Source organism: Giraffa tippelskirchi, chromosome 11 (assembly GCF_054371585.1).
Source record: "Giraffa tippelskirchi isolate mGirTip1 chromosome 11, T2T-mGirTip1v1.2.pri, whole genome shotgun sequence".
NCBI lineage: Eukaryota > Metazoa > Chordata > Mammalia > Artiodactyla > Giraffidae > Giraffa > Giraffa tippelskirchi.
In genome coordinates this window covers 135,751,841-135,772,262 of record NC_137285.1, presented here as the reverse complement: position 1 = coordinate 135,772,262, position 20,422 = coordinate 135,751,841, and the positions used below count along the sequence as shown (strand labels likewise).

Genomic DNA, 20,422 nt, shown 5'->3' with positions numbered 1-20,422 from the left:
CATCCTGCCTCCCTGCTGCCCACCCTCCCCACTGAAAACCTCGTTGCCTTTCTTACCCAAGGTCACAGTGCAGAACCAACGTCAATCATTTTGACAATCAAAATCCCAGAATTATCCAGCCACTCCTCCTCAAGAGAGACTCACTGAAAACACCCAAGTTGAGGACGGATCCTCCAATTCCATTCCACAATTACTAATTGTTTACTCATAAGCATGGGTCCATATGCTTTCAGATTCTTTGTCTAATTTAATCCTTATAACAGCCTGTGCAGATGTTATTACCCCCATTTTCCAGATGAGGAAACTTATATTCTGGAACTTAGATAATTCACCCAGTGTCACTCAGCTGCTCAGTGACAGAGTTGAATGTGAACCCAGGTGTTCTGACTTTAACCTCATATTCTTTCTACCACATTCCAACTGCTTCCAGGCACCAAAAACCCATAGCCTCCTGCCTCTTAAGATACACAAGCTGCCAAAGTCTACACTTCACCCATGTTCCTCAAGCCATAGCCTCCAGTCAAGGGAGTTAGAAAGGTAAGCGAGGTGTCCTCTGATTTTCTCAATGGACATAATTGAGACAAAGGCTGAATTGAGGGCAAATCTAAAGTCCAGTTGTGAAGAAAACAAGCTTTGTCAGTAGTTACCATGGAGACAAGGCTGAAATAATCTTCACCTTTCAGGCCCCACTTACCTCCTCTAATAGAATATATAATTAGTCCTTATGAGAGAATTTTTTTAAAGGTTCCTCAGAGGGACCCCCCAAAAACCTCTTTGAGACAGTCATATGCTCCAAGCTCCATTTTCATATATAAAAGTAGGCCTCTTTCATAGTCCAACAAAGACTTGATAGACTTTTGGAAGAAGTCTGCATCAGGTCAAGAAAGGGATGGCAGGTGAGCTAAAATTTCTCAAATCCACAATTGCACCAATAAAGGTCTAGCCCCAAAGACCATTTATGTGGTGTCTATGATATAGAGTGAGGGGTATGTGGCTGAATAGGAACTTTTAAATTCACCACAATCACGCCAATAAAAGCCTAGCCCCCAAGGCCGTTTATGTGGTGTCTATGATACAGGGTAAGGGGTACGTGGCTAATTAGGAACTTTTAAATTCACCACAATCACAACAGCAAAAAAAAAAGTGTGCATCTGGACAAGGACCCACAAAAGTAAAAATAAGTAGTTATTATAATAGTGGGGTTCGTGAGGTAGTCTAATAGTCCAGTAATCAAAATATAATAGTAGGCCTTTTGGCTCCTTTTGATTTGGGACTTGGTTTTCATCAGAGGCACGTTTGGAATGTATGAAGCATGTTTAAAATGCTGGTCATATTTAAAATAAATAGAAGGATACCCTTAATGATAATGAAGATGCTGCTGAAAAAGGACAGGAAGGAAACTCCTAGGGTCAGGGTGTGGGGGAAAATTGGAAGAGAAGACATAATATGAATCCAATGAACCAGAACAAGGGGCTCAGCCCTGTAAAACACACCAAAGACAGAGTGTGGTTAGGTGCTAGTGAAATCAATTTTCAAAGGAGTATTTTAAGTATTTTACAGGGTATCTCTTTTAAAACAAGGCCAATTAAAGCTCTGGGAGCCTCTTTAAATGGTCCATCCTGCTTGACTCTATCACAAGCTCTGATTTTTCCAGACTCAGGCCGAGGGCCTCTGGAAAGACTGGCATCTCCAGGCGGGCTGCCCAGTGGCTGGGCCAGCATGTTCGTCTTCTGATGACCCCTCAGGTCTTCCTCTATAGGAGGTGAGTCTACACCCATCCAGTCTACCCAGTAATTCATGGACAATCAGTCAAGTGAGCTGACCAGCACCACACAATCTGAGTGGCCTCCATGGGGCCCTAAACATCCACTTTTCAGCCAGCTGCTTTGGGGTTTTACAGCAGAGGGCATTAGAGTGCCTACTCGGGTACACCAGAGGCTTCCAATGGTCACAAAACAGTCAGCTTCATCTGCTTCTATACTCACACTGACTTCGGATAAATGAGACAATTGATAAAGATAGGATATTGTCATGGGAACTGACTCAAGCACCCCTAGGAAAGTCTCCCGGTATCCAGTCTGCAGTACCTCCACCAGGCATATCCCTAGGTCAAAATTCTGAAGACTCCAAGGAAGCCATTTAAGGGCTCCCACTGGTCTTCTTTCCTGTCTCATCCTTAGGAGGGCATCTCCCATCCCATTCTCAGCTTTCACAGCCTCAAGTTAAACCTGCTGTCCTCTAGACGTAGCTAGCTTTCCCCAGTCATCAGATTCTGAGGACTGAAGTGTATCTTAAGGATGATCCGGTTCAAAATGAGGAATCCAAAGCTCAGACAGGTGGAGTGTGTTGCTGTGGGCACACAGCTTTGCTGGGACTACAAAGCCAGGTCCCCTGATAGCCAATCCAGGACTGTCCTGCACCCTGCCTTGTCTACACTGTGCTCCCATCACTCAAAAACATGAGTCTGGAATTCTTCAAGGAGAATTCGTAAAGAACATTTTTTTTCCCCCTCTGAAGTCCAATAATTCTTTAACCAAATAACTCTGAAGGATCCATGAAAACGTCTACTCTGGCACATCTTAGCTTCCTGACATCAAAGCCACTTGGCTTGAATATATGTTCCATCTTAACATGAGCTGCTGTGGGGACCCATTCTCCCTCATTGCAATCTTTGTTTGCTGTACAGCTTAATAGCCTGGACCTTTAAAGCCCTGTCTGATTTAAATAAACATAATAGTCACATATATCTAATAAGAGCACAATTGCTGCTCCTCAAAACAAATCATATGATTTAAAATCCTATTATGAAAAATTAGATAAGAAAATAATAAATAAAGTTTATTATCTTCCCTGTCACTTCAGTTATTGTGCAACAGATTTAAGAGAACCCCACCATGACATGGCTGCCTTCCTGCCTCCGTCTTCAGAGAACATCCCCCGCGCACTGCTGGGTGCCTCTCCCCGGCTACGAGCTTAGCACGGTTGGTTACCCAGTAACACAACCAGGGCGAGAAGCCAGGTCTCCAACACCAAAGCTGCATGGAGCCGAAGCCTCCCAACTGGGGCCTCTCCCACAACAGAAATGATTGTCACTTCAGTTCTACCAGAGAGGGATCTTAACAAGAGAAATGGTCTGAAACGGCAGAAAAAGGTATCACCGAAAATCAGGTTCCGACTTTGTATTTGATTCCTTCAAACCATGGCATTGCTTCTCAAGTGTGTTAGCAGTTTCTACCACGGCGTTCTCGGTATCCACCCCACCCCATCTCCCAGAGGTCTTTGAAAATCCCATCTGTTCCAAAGGACTTAGGGAGGACTCTAACTGGAGGAAGCGAGGCAAAGACTGAATCACTTTTGAATGATTTGTGTAAACCTCTACGACTGTGCCTGATGCTTGAACATTAAACAGGGTTCCTACACTGAGTTTTCAAAAAGCAAGATGGTCTAAAGAACACAATTCAGGGCTAACCTTAATTTAGGGGTGGGGAGTAGGTGGGGATGAGGAAGAAATAAAACATTACAAGAATCCACCACACTAAATTCTACTTTCTAGAAGTGAACTTTGACCCACAGCACTCACATTCTGGCCTAGGACCTGATAGGAGTTCCTTCCAGTTTCTGGTTAGCTAACTGAATGCAGCAAATGAGTAAATATTGAGTAAATATTTTAGCCTCTCAGTTTCCATTTTGTCTCGGCCTTAGAAATCATCAAAAAGGTACTGAAAGAGGATCTGAATAAAGTTAGTAAACTAAAGGGAGTACAATGTGGAATCATGAGTATGAACATAGGACTTCTCAGAGGTCCAGAAAGGCCCAAGGCATTTCCATCTGGGGGCAGTCACAGTATATTTTTTTAAAAAACAAACAAAAAAAAATTCAAAAGGGCATTGTTTGAATTTAACAAATAGATACTTCTTAACTCAAAAGAAAAAATATAATTGAATTTGAGATTTTTCATACATACGAGGCCTGGATCTAACGCATCACACTCCCCACAATCACCCTAAAAAGTTTCCAAATAATGCCGCCATCTTGAACAGTAACGCAAGACAACTGAAAGCGCAGTTGTTCTCTCAAAGTTACTTTCTTCTAAAGTGCCTCTCTAAAATAGTTTGGAAATATGGAGGATTATCTCCATTATATTTATTATTTTTTCAAATGTGATCACACATTTTCAAACGACCTTCATTTCACGTTCCACTGTCTTTTAAAGTCTGTCCACATAAGCCATTAGTGATGGTGCAGAAATAATGTAATCCTACACGATTTCAGATTATAAAAAGATGAAATTGATGAGTTATTTCATAGTCTCGGGACTCAAGTTCTCAAAAAGAAGATAAATGGAGCCTTCTACAAAATCCAAACGCAGCTATTAAAGTCTTTCTCCTTTTTTTAGAATTAAAGATTATTCACTTTTATAGGGCTACATAAAGTCATTCTTAAAATCTCTTAAGAGCCTTTCCTGGTAGCACTCCTTACCCCTAAAATTCTTCCTAGTAACACAACTTCATCTCTCCTGTTGGAAATCAACTCTTCCCTTGACCTCAGTGGAATTAGTGCATGACCACTCATGAGCCCCAACTACACTTTTACGTAGTGAAAAGCTCTACCTAAACACATCCTCACAGCCATGCCTATAGAACAAACTCCTGAATTAGACCTTCCATTGAAAAATTCTCCGGTCCAAACACTCACTCACTTTATCCCTGTTACTAAGGTCAGTGTGGCGAGACACCTGTGAACTTAGACCCAGAAGCTTACACTTCATCTTAACAAGATTGTGCTCCCACAATCCTAGCAGTGTCCTAAATCTCGGCAAAGATGGATGGTGAAAATGTCACTTTCCTGACTCCGCATCGTCATTTACCAACAAGAAGATTATCCCCCCACTGTTCCCAGTTCTGTGCACATGGAGGCCAATACTTCTCCATTGTGTCCAAACAAAATCAAAAGAACCCCTGTCTTAGAAGACATTTGGTGCTGCTGACTCATGTCTGCCTGTCTTGTCACAGTATTCCATCATGGAACAAAGGGCTAGTCTGTCCCCTTGAGATATGGCAAAACTCTTTGCCAAAATTGTTTTTGTTTTCTGGACAGAGATGTGCAACGCTCCCCAATACCCTTGCCTACTCACACTGCCTGAACACTTTTTCTAATTTGGGTGCATACACCTTTGTCTGTTTCCAGCCATTTTCCAACACCAGAATATACTGAAGACGAATCTGCCCTTCCCTACAACTAATGGAATGAATCAGGAAAATCACCAACAGAAGACATCTCTAGAAAATGAGAATGCGTGTTATGAGCCCCAACAGCAATTTAGACAACCAGTTCTTCACTGAGAAGAACCTGTCCCCAGCTTTCAGAATTTCACAATTCAATCCAGGGAAATGGCTTTGTCACAAAAAGAGAGGGAAACCAGGGGACTTTTAAATTCAGTGATTGGAAGCCCAAACTCCACACAGGGAGTTCAGATAGCATTCAAAGTCAGCCTGCCGCCCTCCAAAATCAAATTCTAAGACGACCCAGTGAGGTGAACACAGCTGAGGCGCATTCACTTCCTGCCAGCTGCCTCCGGGAGTCTCTTTTATTTTCCTCTGTCTGATTCAAGGCAGGTTTCTCTTTCCACTCAGGTATTTGAATTCCAGACTCCAAAGAAGGTTTAAAAATAAGGACTTACCTCATCTACCTAAAGATTCTGGGTGGGAAATCCAATAGCTGTGGCGAATGGAGGGAAGACTGCTAGAAGCACTCACGCCAGCTTGTACGGGGACAGGGAACCAGGAGTGTTATCACGTCTGAGCCTTCATCAGAGTGAAGATCAATGCACATGACAATAATTTTAAATCATTTTGTAAGATGTTAAGCAATAAGCCACCAACCGGGAATTCCCTAAGTCACTTCCCCCTCTTCTGATTGGCTGCCGGGCCCTTTAAAAAAATAAAATAAAGGATTACAAACATTTGCTCATTTGCATTTGGCCAACTCACACGTTAGTGTTCAAACAAAACAGGTCTAACCAGGTTATGCCTGTGTCTCAAGAACAGAGAGACAACCTGTTAATGGATGAGGAATTGATTTGGTGGTGACTGTTCTTTTCAGCTTAGAGGCTGTTTCAGGTGAAAAACACCAGGCTTGCTCCCCAAAGGCACCACCAGGAGGGAAGAATGTAAAAGCAATGTGAGCAGAAGCTCAAATCTGGAGGAGATGGTGGTATAGGGGATTCAGGGGCTCTCTTAAACCTCTGTCTTCATATACTAAGTTGTGTTCAGTCCACTCTGCTTCAACATCAAGATCTTTTTCCTGGCTGCACAGACACCAGGTTTTTATGGGGCTCCTGGCCAGGTTGCCAGAAACATAAATTCTCTCTCCAGGCACCATGATTACCTCCTTGACATGGACCCTTGGTAATTTCAGTGGACTTTGAAAAGCCCATCCCCCTGGCCCCAGGTATGAGCTTTGGAAAATTTGAAGGAAGGGTCCTGGGAGGGAGAGTCTACCCTGAGTTGAAAAAGTAGAAGAGTTAGCTGTCAACAACGCAAAGGCCTGACTATCTGGATGTCTGTTTAGCCAGATTCTTCCTCTTGACACTTCCATGGTCTTTTGTTTTTTAACTATATATCAACCTTCCCTATAGGAGCTCGAGAGAGAAAAACCAAGATACTGAAACTAGAAATACAACAACACACTTTGGGCAAGAAGATGGAATTTGAGGGAGGATCCATGGATTTCAAATATCCACACAATTCCCATCCCCCTGGCCAAGGGCCTGCTTCACTGGCTCACAGACACCCTTCCTCCAATACAGGTGAATGTCAGCTCCTTGGCAAGGAAAAATACTATGAACTTTCTCCCTTGGGTCTCCTTGGACACTGGCCTGGCATGAGCTAAGTGTCTAAGCGGATTTCTTTAACTCACCAGGCCTCCCCTCTATGAGAGGGGAAAGGGAATTTGAGTTTTGGCAAAGAGACAAAGATTTTCTGATCAAAACCAAGAAGTTCCTTGTGCAAAAAAGGAAAGTCTGTATATGGGCAATGACTGAATAGAACAAAAAGTAAGCTGTTGCCCAACAGGAGGTGGACTAGTGAGTAGACGGTAGCACTCCTTTTTTGCTGGTTGTCCTATGTGGGCACCGTGTTTGCTGAGGTTCTGGAAGGTGTAAAAGACTTGGTGGGAGGGTAGGTCCAGGAAGATCTCAGTACTCAGGCAGGTCCTGAAGGTTTTGAAGGTTTTGGAAGTACAATTTAAGGGGGCTCTGAAAAACTCTTCTATCTCCCTGGCTTTCACTTAACATTACCACCATTCCCAACCTTCAACCTGCTGTTTCCCAAAGGCCTTGTTAAAACACAAATATCTGATAAACACAGTAAATGTCATTAGTGCCTATTATCACATTAGCCCTAATTAGTCTATCAGCTCCAGATCTGAGAGCAGGGCCCTCAGGGAACAGACTGGGTTTTGCTTAAAGATGAATCAGGAACAATCTGAACTAGCAGCTCCACCCACTTCAGGGGGGTGCTCTGTGTGTGTGTGTGTGGGAAGGGGTGGTGGGGTGTTATGAGTACCAGTGTAACTCCGGGAAGCAAACTTGATCTTCTTTACAGTTTTGCCTGAGATTAACCTGAGACAGCAGGGGCATATGTGGGAGGTAGGGGGTGTGTGCTCAAGAAGTGGTTAACTTCAACAACAACTCCAAAAGAATGTGATTCTCAGGTCCAGTCCCAGCCACCTTTAATTGCAGGCTCTTTTATTAATATTTCTAGTTGAAGAGTTCCAGTTACACCTCCAATGTCTTCACCTACTCTTACCCTGCTCATTTTCTATCAGAGGACTACTCCATTAAGGCACTTCTGAGAAGAGTCATTTGAGGATGGAAATGATGGAAAGGGGAAGGAAAGATGCCACCCCGTTCTCATAAACCACTTTGTTTGTGGAGTCTCTATGTACATATACAAAGTACCTAACAATGTGTCTGGTCCTTAATGGGTTCTTATTAAGTATTGTTTCTTTTCTTTACTTGAGACTTAGCTAAACCTCCCTTAAAAGCAAAAACCTTCCTTCTCCATCAACCAACCCCCCCCAAAAAAAGCTAGATTTTTAGGTCTGCTACATTCATAGAGAAATTCCTTCAGAGTATGAGGTGTTTTATCCTGTGGTTAACTTCAATATGACACCACTTACATCAAATTCGACAGATGGATGGTTACAAAGATAGACAGACAGATGGATCAATGGATATCATATCCATAGAGAAATTCCTTCAAAGTATGAGGTCTTTTACTCTGTGGTAAAAGAGACAGCACTTATATCAAATTAGATTGATGGGTAGATAGATAGAGATAACAGAATGGATGGAAGTCTTGATTTTTACATCAAGACAAGCTTGATTTTTACAATCAGGCTACAAGGGCTTCCCTTGTATCTCAGTCGGTAAAGAATCTGCCTGCAGTGCAGGAGACCCGGGTTCGATCTCTAGGTCAGGAAGATCCCCTGGAGGAGGGGATGGCAACCCACTCCAGTATCCTTGCCTGGAGAATCCCATGGACAGAGGAACCTGGCGGGCTGCAGTCCACAGGGCTGCAAAGAGTCAGACATGACTGAGCGACTGAGCACACACAGTGCGAGGGGAGGGAGGAGGAAGACAGGCCTGGGTTGTACACTGTAGCCGGGTTGATGCTTTGAGACCCATGGGCCCTGGAGAGGGATCCTCTAAGGCTGGTGAACCTCAGACAGGGGAGGAGACAGGAGGCAGAGAAGACCTGTCAGAGGAGATAAACGTGAACTGAGCCCTGAGTCATGAGAAGGCCTCGCAGGAGCCGGGTGAGCATTGCAGACCAGGGAACGGTGTTGAGAGGCACAGCTCAGCACGCCCCCTCCACACAGCTATCTCCGTGAGCCTCTGTGGAGACCCAGCTTAGAGCCTGGAGCCAGGGGTGCTCCAGGCAGAAGTGTGAAAGTTCCTCTTAGCGACTAACAGTAAGGCCATGGCTGCCAGGCATGGACAGGACAGGGGAGACACCCAGAGCCATGGCTGGGAGAGAAGGGAGGGAAAGGGAAAGTGCCAGGGGACCTGAACCCTGCTCACGGCCTTGGAGGCTCAGCAGGAACTGAGAGCAAAAAGGGACCAGAGAAGAAGGCCAACTTTCTCAGGCCCCATGTGAAGGGAAGAGAACCAGCTGGGTTGATGGGGAGAAGAGGGAGAACTCGTCCAGGGAGGGGCCAACTTGGCAGGCTGAGGCCAGGAAAGCTATCCCTTGTAGCTCAGTCAATAAAGAATCTGCCTGCAGTGCAGAAGACCTGAGTTCGATCCCTGGGTTGGGAAGATCCCCTGGAGAAGAAAATGGCAACCCACTCCAGTATCCTTGCCTGGAAAATCTCATGGACAGAGGGAGCCTGGTGGGCTGCAGTCCATGGGGTCACAAAGAATTGGGCATGATTGAGTGACTAACACTTACTTACTTACTTGATTTTAACTGAAAATGCCAGAAGTTGGATTTGATGATGAGACCTTCAACTGCAAGAGCATTAAACATATCAAGCATGTCGTTCATGGTTAAGTTTAAAAGTGTAACCACAAAACCATCAAACATACCAGAGCCTGTTTATGAACACATTGTTAATTTCTCAAAAGTCATAACCTTCTCGAGGAGAAATCAGGCAAGAGTCTCATTATTCCGTCAGAGTTCTAACCCCAGTATAGGTTCCATTTGCTCTATGCTCCCAGGATCTCCTGGAGACTGATAAAGACAAAGGGAGGCAATGAGGTGATGAGACAAAGCTGACTGCCTAGGTTTGAAGGATGTGAAGACATAAAACAGAGAGGCAAAGCAGCCTGCCCTCAGGTCAAGATTGAGATAATACCAAGAACTGGAACCAACTCTGCAAACTCAATTACTCTGAAGAGAAATCTTCCTAGTTTCAAGACTGTAACACTGTCTCAGACCTGTGCAAGGACACAGAGGCCTTGGGTTAAGTTGCAATGCTAGTTCCCAAAAACGAAAGAGTGGGGCAGAGCAACCAAGCCAGATTGTGTGCAATGACCTGGGGACCCTGAGTTCAGTTGAAATGTCTACCAGGAGATCCACATCTCAGAATCAATGAACCCCAGGGATCTTAATTTCTACACCAAGGCCAAGACAAAGAATCTCTCTGAGCCAAGTATCAAGCCCTAAGGGGTCGAGTCTTAATACCAACACAGGCTGCGGTTACAAGGTTAATGAGAGCACTGTGCTTGCTGTGAAAAAAAAAGGATGCTGGCTTACTTTACACAGCACCTTTTAACTAGAGGCCCTATGTTTATTTTTGAAAGCAAATGTGTGTTTATATATGTATCTGTCTATCATTCCCTCTTGATGACATGGAATTACCTTCAGGGCAGAATGTGGCAATTATTTAGTGAGAGCCACACAAGAATATTGCTCTAGAATTGACAGGAACAAGAAACTCTGGTGAGAGGAGGGGGCTGATGTAACGAATTATCTGGCTAGGGGGCTGACTAGAATTAAATAAGGAACTAGGATTTATAAATATCATCTTGCCTCACACCTTACTCCCTCCTAAGAGCTGTGCTTCCAAAATCTTTCCATCTTTCTTAGATCCGATTCCCAAGGGTCTACAAATCCTCTGGGGAGCAGCTTCCTGGGCTCTGAAGGTAGCACTTGAGTTCCATTTGGAACGTCTGACACTGACAGCTGTCTTAACAGCTATGCAAGCACTTTTTGACCATGTATTTTGCAGTCACACTTGTGCCTACACACTGAGAATATTCTCTGCCAATGGAACATCCTGCTTGCCTGCTGAGGTGGGGATAAACTTCGTGCTGTAGTAGGGGTGGGTGGTTCACCATTTCTGGAAAAGAAATGACCCATTGCATCCACAAATACACCTCAGGCATCTGGACGCATCACCAATGCACCAAAAATAAGTGTTCCGAACTCTCCTCTCATATTTTAATTATTCTCCAAGATTCTTGGAGAATCGTGATTCTTACCTTGTTAAACGCACCCCTGACCCGTTCCTTGTGCTTCACCTATATCTTATTACTCTCTTTCTGACCTTATCTCTCCTCCCAGACAACTTTACATGGTGCCCTGACTTAACGCCAACTCCACTGTTGGCATAAGCACTTTGCTTCTTGAATCAAACTGCTTTGAGCATCTAAACAACATTTCCATCAGGGTCTTCAGGAAGGCTCGTTTCTCTGTCTCACAACAGGAGAACAGATGAGGCAAAAGTTGGCCACTTCCAGGCCACCTTCTTGCAGCCTATATTTCCTTTTTCGTGTGGACAAGAGCTTCTTACAATTATAGAGGTTATTTTAATGTATTATTTAAGTGTGAGAATTTCTTCCACTATCATGGAACCCCCAACTTTAAAACAGAATAAGGAGATGCTGCTGCAGATGCATCAGAGGTGAGGCACGGCAGCCTGCCCAGATCGGTCACCCTTCCCTGCCCCCGCAGGCACTCAGCCTTTTCTGACCCATGTGTCCTTGCTCTAAACTAATGCAGCATCAGGATCGCCCATACAACTCAGGGGCTCCTGCCCACACCGACCAAATCGACACCTCCAAAGGTGAGTGACAGCTGAGACAATAATTAATATTGCATTCATCACCATCTATTGATATTTTGTGGGCTCCCATATTATTCCACTAATGATAAATCAGAAGACTAGGTTCCTACTGTCCAAGAGGTTCATTGTAATGGGATTGAACTTGAGGGAAGTTCTCAGTCCCTTATCTCTTTCAGCCAGGGGCCATGAGAGACAGCAAACTCTCAGACCCAAGTAGAAAATATGTAAAATCACAATCTAAATGTCTAATGACTCGGTAGAACCTGTGGTGTTGCAAGATGAGGGTGCTCGGAACCTATTCCCTCATCCTCAAAAAAAAAAAAAAAAAAGACAACTCAGCTTTCTCAGAAGCAGCCAGTCCAGTGAAAACAACAGAGATGTTGGAGTCAGACAGACCAGGATGACCTTGTCATAGTTATTTACACTTTAGCTCTCAACTTTCCCATCTGTTTATTGGGTCCATAAATACTTTCAGTGAGTTATTTAGATGTTTAAATTAGAAATGTACAGAGAACTAGCAGAGTGTCTGGCATTCGGTGGAATCTCAGGAAATGCTTACTCTCTCCTCGAAGTATGGAGCTTAAATCTTAATAGATCCCCTTAGGAATGTATGAAATTACAGAAGGGTGCTGTTGTTGTTCAGTCGCTAAGTTGTGTCTGACTCTGCGATCCCATGGACTGCAACACGCCGGTCCTCTCTGTCCCTCACCACCTGCCGCCATCTCCCGGAGTTTGCCCAAGTTCATACCCATTGAATCGGTGACGCTATCCAACCATCTCATCCTCTGCCACCCTTCATGGATCACTGCCTTGTCGTGATGAAGGGGTGTGTGTAACTCACTGAAGCTAAAAGCCATGCCATGCAGGGCCACCCAAGACAGACGGGTCATAGTGAAGAGTTCTGACGAAACGTGGTCCACTGGAGGAAGGAATGGCAAACCACTCTTGTATTCTCACTACAAGAACCCCATCAACAGTGTTAAATGACAGAAAGATATGACACTGAAGGATGAACCCCTCAGGTTGAAAGGCGCCCAATATGCTACTGGGAAAGAACAGAGAGCAATTACTAATAGCTCCAGAAAGAACGAAGCTGCTGGGCCAAAGTGGAAACAATGCTCTGCTGTAGATGTGTCTGGTGGTGAAAGTAAAGCCCAATGTTGTAAAGAACTATAGTGCATAGGAACCTGGAATGTTAGGTTCATGAATCAAGGTAATTGGACGTGGTCAAGCAGGAAATGGCAAGAGTGAACATAAGGGTGATGAGAGAACTAATTCTCCACGTTTCAAAAGACAAAGTAGGGAAGGGGAGGAGTGACGCTGGACAAGTTATAGGAAAACAGAAGCATAATAGTGACTCTTCACATTTATTCATTTTTAACCACGTCCCACTCACTAGACTAAGAATTTAACTTGCATAACCTCATTTAATCCTCACAAAACTCCATCAGAAAGGTACTAACACTCTTCTTGCATTGCAGAGGAGGGAACTGAGCCTCCTAAGCCTGAGAAGTAACTTGGCCAAGGCTGTACAATAAAGCAAGTTGCTGGAGCTCAGGCGAAGCCAGTGTTATTCCAAAACAAGTCAACCACAACCATCTTCAAAAAAGAGAAGCTTAACAGTGTGTTGAATTTTGGATTATAGAAAGCCGCTCACTCGTGTCCAACTCTTTGCGACCCCATGGATTATACAGTCCATGGAATTCTCCAGGCCAGAATACTGGAGTGGGTAGCCGTTCCCTTCTCCAGAGGATCTTCCCAACCCAAGGATCAAGCCCAGGTCTCCCGCATTGCAGGGGGGTTCTTTACCATCTGAGCTACTAGGGAAGCCCATAATATCTTACAGGGACAGGGAAAGCCAAGCTCAATTCTGGAAGGCAATTGGAGATGTGAATATTTCTTGGAAGAGTGAGATTGTAAAGTTGAAACAGATTTGGATCTTCTAGGACAGTCTTCATCCCCTGTCTTTCCATACCAAATATTTAAAAAGCCAAATGCCCAGAATAATAATTGAGGGGAAACCCACGGGAAAAAGCTGTGACTTGGTCTTGCCTGGGAATTCATGAGTCTCTTGACACAAAGGTCACCCTGCCACCCACCTGGCCTAATAGCCCTAGGCAGGCTAAGTCCCACAGTCTCTAGATCCAAAAATGGCAGAAGAACAGTCAAGAGTTGGAGTGATGACCAATGTATTACTAATGACAGTTGAGGGAAGCAGTGGAACCTCATTAGAGGTGGGGGTTGTCATCAGTTTCTCAGTTTCATTCTTCATAAGCAACTGAGAGTGTCTCAAGAAAATGTAAAATACTAATCAACCAGATTCTGCTCCTGAATGTCTTCCAGATAGAAACTAGAAATTCTGGACTTGCTCATGCTTCTGGAAAGAATGCACCTAGAAACCGCCTGGAAATGATATCTGATCATTGACAAGCACAACCGCTGAGACTATACAAATAACCTCGTTTGCATATATAAATTATTCATTTAATCCATTCAAAACATATGCACCTGCACGTTGGTGGAATATCAAGAAAGAAGCCCTTGGAATTATTTATGAATAATTCCATATTCGGGGGAAATCCAAATGAAATCTCCCCACATGTATCATGGCATGTCTATGATTTTTCTCCCCTTTTTCACCCCACCCGCCCCGCAACTCCATTCTTAGTAACCACATGTTGAGTACAGGGCTTGGAATTAGTCAATTTGTCTTCCTGGAGAAGGACAGTATACCAAGTGCCTATTTTGAGACCTGGTTTCTTTTATGACTGTGCGCCAGGAAAGTTTTATGAGAATTCTGATTTAAGGTTGGAGGTTAATAGCTCTGAAATTCTGAGAACCAAAAGATAATTGTGTAGGTGGGTATACAGTAAAACTGAAACAAGGAACTCCTCTGTAAATTGAACCAAAAATCTGCAGAGTCGGTTCATCTGAAAACTTCTCTCAGGAGGACAGCCCCAAGTGAAAGAGACCGGCCACAGTCTGCCCATTTCCTTACAGTGGAAAGCATGGAGGCCCTCGAACTCTGTTCTGCTGGAAAGAATGGGAGATGGAGGGCAGGGGACAGAGCAACCTGACCAGGTGAGCATCCAAAAAGAGCATGGTCAGCTTGCCATAGACATTCTCCATCAGCACCAAAAGACTTCAAAGTCTGACCAAGGTTTATCCTCCTCAAGTTCACCTGTTCGTGGTTCTCCAGGATCGCCAGACTCACTAGAGCAGAAAACCTCAGGGAGTCCAACCTTAGCTCTCACAATCGTATGTGGTGGTAGAGGAAGGGAGCCTTTGGCAAATTTCTGATTTTTGCCAATTCATTTTCTTTTCAGTTGGCAGGTCACCTTAACTTGGATGCTGAATGCACAGCTGGGAAAAATAGGCTTGTTAGAGGATGGGTCATGGCTCTGTTAACATGAGCCTTGGCTGGGGGGTAACATTCTTTAAACAACCAGGTAAGATGAGCCTGGGAAGCCATAGCACTATGCCACTGTTGGCAGACCTGTTGGCAGCAAGCAGTAGGTGGTAGGGCAGAGTTGCTGGGAAAGAGGGTAAACTGAGACCAAAAAGGAAAGAGACAGACAGAGAGCAGTTACTGTGCACTTCATTCTGAAGCCCTTAGAGAAACTGACTTGCCCCCCCAAAACTCACCTTGGCAATTTTCCTTACCATTCTAGTCACAACTGACCCAGAATCGTATTTACACACCACCATTCTTCATATTTGCCGCCTTCTCAAAAAGTAACTAGATCATTCTCCTGCTCAAAAATCTTTACCAGGATTCCCCTGGTGATCCAGTTGTTAAGAATCTGCCTGCCAATACAGGGGACACAGGTTCAGTCCCGGGAAGATCCCATATTCTACCGAGCAACTAAACCTAGGCACCCCAACTACTGAGTTCACCCACCTGGATCCCATGATTCACAATGAGAAGCTTATGCTCCCCAGCTAGAGGACAGACCCTGCTCACCACAGCTAGACAAAGCCCCCGTACAGCAGAGAAGACCCAGGGCAGACAAAAAAAAGTCTTTACCAGTTTCCCCATTCCCTGAAGCTGTGTCCCTCAAAGGATGGCAAGATGATTTTTAAGCACAAACAATAATTTCTATTTTAACAATTATATATTTTCATGTGAAAACTAACTTAGTAAAGCAAAAGAGAGTCAGTGCAAGTCAAAATGAAAGTTATTAAGCAAATAATATAAACAGGTACATAGACACAGCAAAAAATAGAGATAATAAAAGTTGAGTGATTAAAATTTGGAAAATAAAGGCTCAAAGGCAGACAGTCCCAACTTTCTGAGGGCACACCGTTACCAGTCCCCATCACTTGGCCACCTATGTCCTCAGTTCCATAGTCTCCAGCTGCACCTCTGATATACATCCCAGACATGATGAACCCACATGGCTTCTTCACATGTGCCACATGCTTCTCTGTTTCCTGCCAACCCACCACGTGGTCCTGTCTGCATCTTTGCCCAGTGGAACCCAACCCATTGTCTCCACTCAGTCTTCCCCAATTGCTTCATTAGAATCTGTGTTCCCAAATGGTTTGTTTGTACTTGGAACCATTCAGTAGTCAACAAATGTTTACCGAGTCTCTGCCATGGGCCAGGCACTGTACCAGGAAATGAGGATTTAGCCAGAGGAGAAAAAAAAAGATAAAAATTCCCGCTATCATGGAACACAGATTCTAATGAAGCAAGACTTCATTACATTTCCAAGTCTGCCATGTGGCGTCATTTGGGGTTCTGCATTTCCCCAGCCAGCATGGGTAACCCACGCAGACAGGGTCTACGTTGCCTATCCCCAGAAAGGCTTAACATACTTCTCTGAAGTATCAGGGCGCTGAGTTGGTGAAACTCCAGAGCTGGGGCTCGGGTGTCTAGAAGCAGTGGCATAACTCGCACACCCTGTGTGTCGATGGTGCTTTAGAAACTGTTTCCTTTGTGTATCTCCTTAAGATGCTCCCAGTATCCCTGGGACGCATGATGCATACAAGATGGTTGAAATGATACACCTCCCCACTTGGCTTGGCCTCTATCCCTAGGTCATTCAGTGACTGCATGGTGAACAGGGGTCTGAGGTCACATGCATGGTTCCCAGCAGGTCCTCTGGGTCCTGCACACTCTCCTCCAGCCTCAGGGGAGGCACCTCCAGGCACAGACAGCTCTAATTCCCTATGGGAATCAAATCCACAGAAGCAGCACCCTCCCGGATCAAGACTCTGTAGTGACCTCAGGAAAGAGGAGGTGTCCAAGAACACTGTCGGGAGAGAAAGTAGCCACAGCTGTCTTCCCAGAAAGAAGCAGTGCAAGGTTACTCCTGCTGCTCTCTCTCTGCATCACCCTCCTCTCCTCTCTCTCAGTCCGACTCTTTTTCAGAATCACTGCCCGATCTTGTCAAGGAGGCAGCATATAGAGAACTCAACTCATGCCAGACTTCCCTGATTTTAGCAATGAATGCCCCACCTCCCAGGGAACACCATGGTCCAGGAAACTTCTGGTAAACCAAGAAGGTTGGTCAATCCACCTGTGTGTCACAAAGACTGTGCTCCAGTCTGATCTCCTCTAACAGCTGTGGGTCTTTGGGCACTTCCCTACCATCTCTGAGTCCCCATGCTGTCTTTGGCAAATGGAGATATACCATCCCCCAGCACTGGAGAGGATTAAAGAGTTATTATCTGTTTAGGCAGGTCGGGAAGCAACAGTTAGAACTGGACATGGAACAACAGACTGGTTCCAAATAGGAAAAGGAGTACGTCAAGGCTGTATATTGTCACCCGGCTTATTTAACTTATATGCAGAGTACATCATGAGAAACGCTGGGCTGGAAGAAACACAAGCTGGAATCAAGATTGCCGGGAGAAATATCAATAACCTCAGATATGCGGATGACACCACCCTTATGGCAGAAAGTGAAGAGGAACTAAAGAGCCTCTTGATGAAGGTGAAGGAGGAGAGTGAAAAAGTTGGCTTAAAGCTCAACGTTCAGAAAACTAAGATCATGGCATCTGGTCCCATCACTCCATGGGAAATAGATGGGGAAACAGTGGAAACAGTGTCAGACTTTACTTTTTTGGGCTCCAGAATCACTGCAGATGGTGATTGCAGCCATGAAATTAAAAGACGCTTACTCCTTGGAAGGAAGGTTATGGCCAACCTAGGTGGCATTTTTAAAAGCAGAGACATTACTTTGCCAACAAAAGTCCGTCTAGTCAAGGCTATGGTTTTTCCAGTGGTCATGTATGGATGTGAGAGTTGGACGGTGAAGAAAGCTGAGCGCCGCAGAATTGATGCTTTTGAACTGTGGTGTTGGAGAAGACTCTTGCGAGTCCCTTGGACTGCAAGGAGATCCAATCAATGCATCCTAAAAGAGATCAATCCTGGGTGTTCATTGGAAGGTCTGATGTTGAAGCTGAAACTCCAATACTTTGGCCACCTCATGCGAAGGGTTGACTCATTGGAAAAGACCCTAATGCTGGGTAGGATTGGGGGCGGGAGGAGAAGGGGACGACAGAGGATGAGATGGTTGGATGGCATCACCGACTCGATGGACATGGGTTTGGGTAGACTCCGGGAGTTGGTGATGGACAGAGAGGCCTGGCGTGCTGCAGTTCATGGGGTTGCGGAGAGTCGGACACGACTGAGCGACTGAACTGAACTGAACTGAACTGATCTGTTTAGGGAGCACACCAGTACACCATAAATGGTGGCTGGTATTAATACATTTGGAGGCTGGACTGAGACCTGGAGTTGAACCCAAGGTCCTGTGAGCTGGTCTCTTGGACTACAAGGAGATCCAACCAGTCCATCCTAAAGGAAATCAGTCCTGAATATTCATTGGAAGGACTGATGCTGAAGCTGAAACTCCAATACTTTGGCCACCTGATGTGAAGAGCTGACTCATTTGAAAAGACTCTGATGGTGGGAAAGATTGAAGGTGGGAAAAGAAGGGGATGACAGAGGATGAGATGGTTGGATGGCATCACCGACTCAATGGACATGAGTTTGAGTAAACTCCGGGAGTTGGTGATGGACAGGGAGGCCTGGCGTGCTGTAGTCCATGGAGTCACAAAGAGTCGGACACTACTGAGTGACTGAACTGAACTGATGAGCTGGTTAATGCTTGCCAAGTGGTTCTTTTAGAGGTGGCTGTGCCAAGGATCATTTGGCCACAAGGACATAGTCTCACCAGGGCCTCTGACTGGCAAGAAACAAGAGATTTGCTAGCAAAGTGCTATAAATCAATGCCCCAATCCACCCACTTCTGGCCTTATTATTCTTATTAAGTACGTATTGTATACCAGAAACTAAGTACTTTATTTACATACAATTTCTTATTTAATCCTTACAACAGCCCCTCAAGGTAATATTATAATCCCCCATTTTAACGGTGGGGAACCTGAGGCTGAGGGGGATTTAGTAATTTGCCTGAGGTCACACTGCTGGGAAGGACAGAGAGAAACCAGGACTGCCTGACCTCAGAGCCACCATCCCTACCCACCTCTAACCTTATGTGAAAAACATCCTCTCGGTGGGAGCTGATCACTTTCCTCCCCTACAATAGAAGAAACTGGGCAATCCAATCAGCCTCCTGGAGAAGGGGATTTAGCAGGTGAGCCCTTGCTTGCTGGAAGGTGATGGTTTATCCTGCAACCCTGCTGGGTTTCCCAGAACCCTGAGTAAATATTTACATAATCTCCTTACATTGATCCCCAGCTTGAGACTGCAGAAAACATAGAACCAACTTATGTTGGCAGACCTTTGTTGTTTGGATGTATTGTTTTTCAGGCCATGACAGTCTTATAGGTAGACTCATTCCTATAGACTGTCCAGTACAGAGGACAGGGCTCTTGACTTGGAAACAGACTGAGGTTTTCATCCCAACTTCACCGCTGATGAGCTATGCCACTTTGGACAACTTGAGGCTCAGTATTCCCCTCTGTAAAATGGGCATAAAGTTTATCCCAGTATCATCATCATCACCCCCTCATGGAGAATTTACAGATATGCTAAACACTTACTTGTATCTTTGCATTAAATCCTCTCAAAAGCTCTTTGATGCAGTTACTATTTTTATCTCTGTTTTACAGTTGAGGAAATAGAGACTCAGGGAAGTGAGGAAATTTGACCAAAGTCATAGATCTAGTAAGAGGCAGAGCAGGGTCTGAAACCCAGATGGCTCGACACAAGATTTTTGCCCTCTTCCCCTCTGCCTCATCCCCCCATGTACTGCCTCTTGTAGTAAGTACTGTAAAGATTTCAATGAGATGGGACAAGTGAACATGCCCACCTCAAAGGTCACTCTGTGATAGCATCCTCTGGTCCACAAATCTCAGCCTGCACTCCTTACCAGTGCCTGGAGAGTCAAGAGAGGGGCTCACGGTGGAAGTACCCTCTTCACGGGGGCACCTCATCCTTCCTAACTGGACTGCCCTCCAAGATGGTAGCGAGCAATGGGCCAGCCTGCCTCGGCACCTGTGAGCCTGACAGTGACTCAGGAATGGAGAGGACCAAGGAAAGAGCCTCTCAATGCAGAATAAAGCCAGGCAACAACCTGGGCCGAGGCTAATTACAGGCTGGAGAGGCGGCACGAAGACCAAGGACTGGCTGGTTTACACACTGATGAATCACAGCCTCAGAGCCTTTGAGGTCTAGAAGCCCCAGGCCACTGGGGACCCAACTAGAATTTCTAAAACAGAAGCCCAGACATCCTACCCCTCATCCTAACTACCACACCTCGTACCCTCATGCCTTGCCGGCCTTCATAAGCCCATGCCTAAGCCTCCCAGGATGGCTCCGTCCAGCCCAAAATTCTCAAAAAGAGTTGGGGGAGAGTGTACCATTGGAGTG

The 20,422-nt window shown here is 45.1% G+C and overlaps 1 protein-coding gene across 4 annotated transcripts in view; it reads right to left on the bottom strand.

Moving 5' to 3' along the window:
* EHF (ETS homologous factor) overlaps window positions 1-20,422 on the bottom strand; it is a 130,549-nt gene that overhangs the window by 34,164 nt on the left and 75,963 nt on the right. For 2 of the 4 annotated variants that reach the window (XM_081546006.1, XM_081546008.1), the window contains exon 1: window positions 5,681-5,816. The exons of the other annotated variants lie outside the window; for them this stretch is intronic. The gene's annotated coding sequence lies outside the window, so the exon portion shown is untranslated. Of the gene's footprint in view, window positions 1-5,680; window positions 5,817-20,422 lie in introns of those variants that run through there. 4 annotated transcript variants of the gene reach the window in all.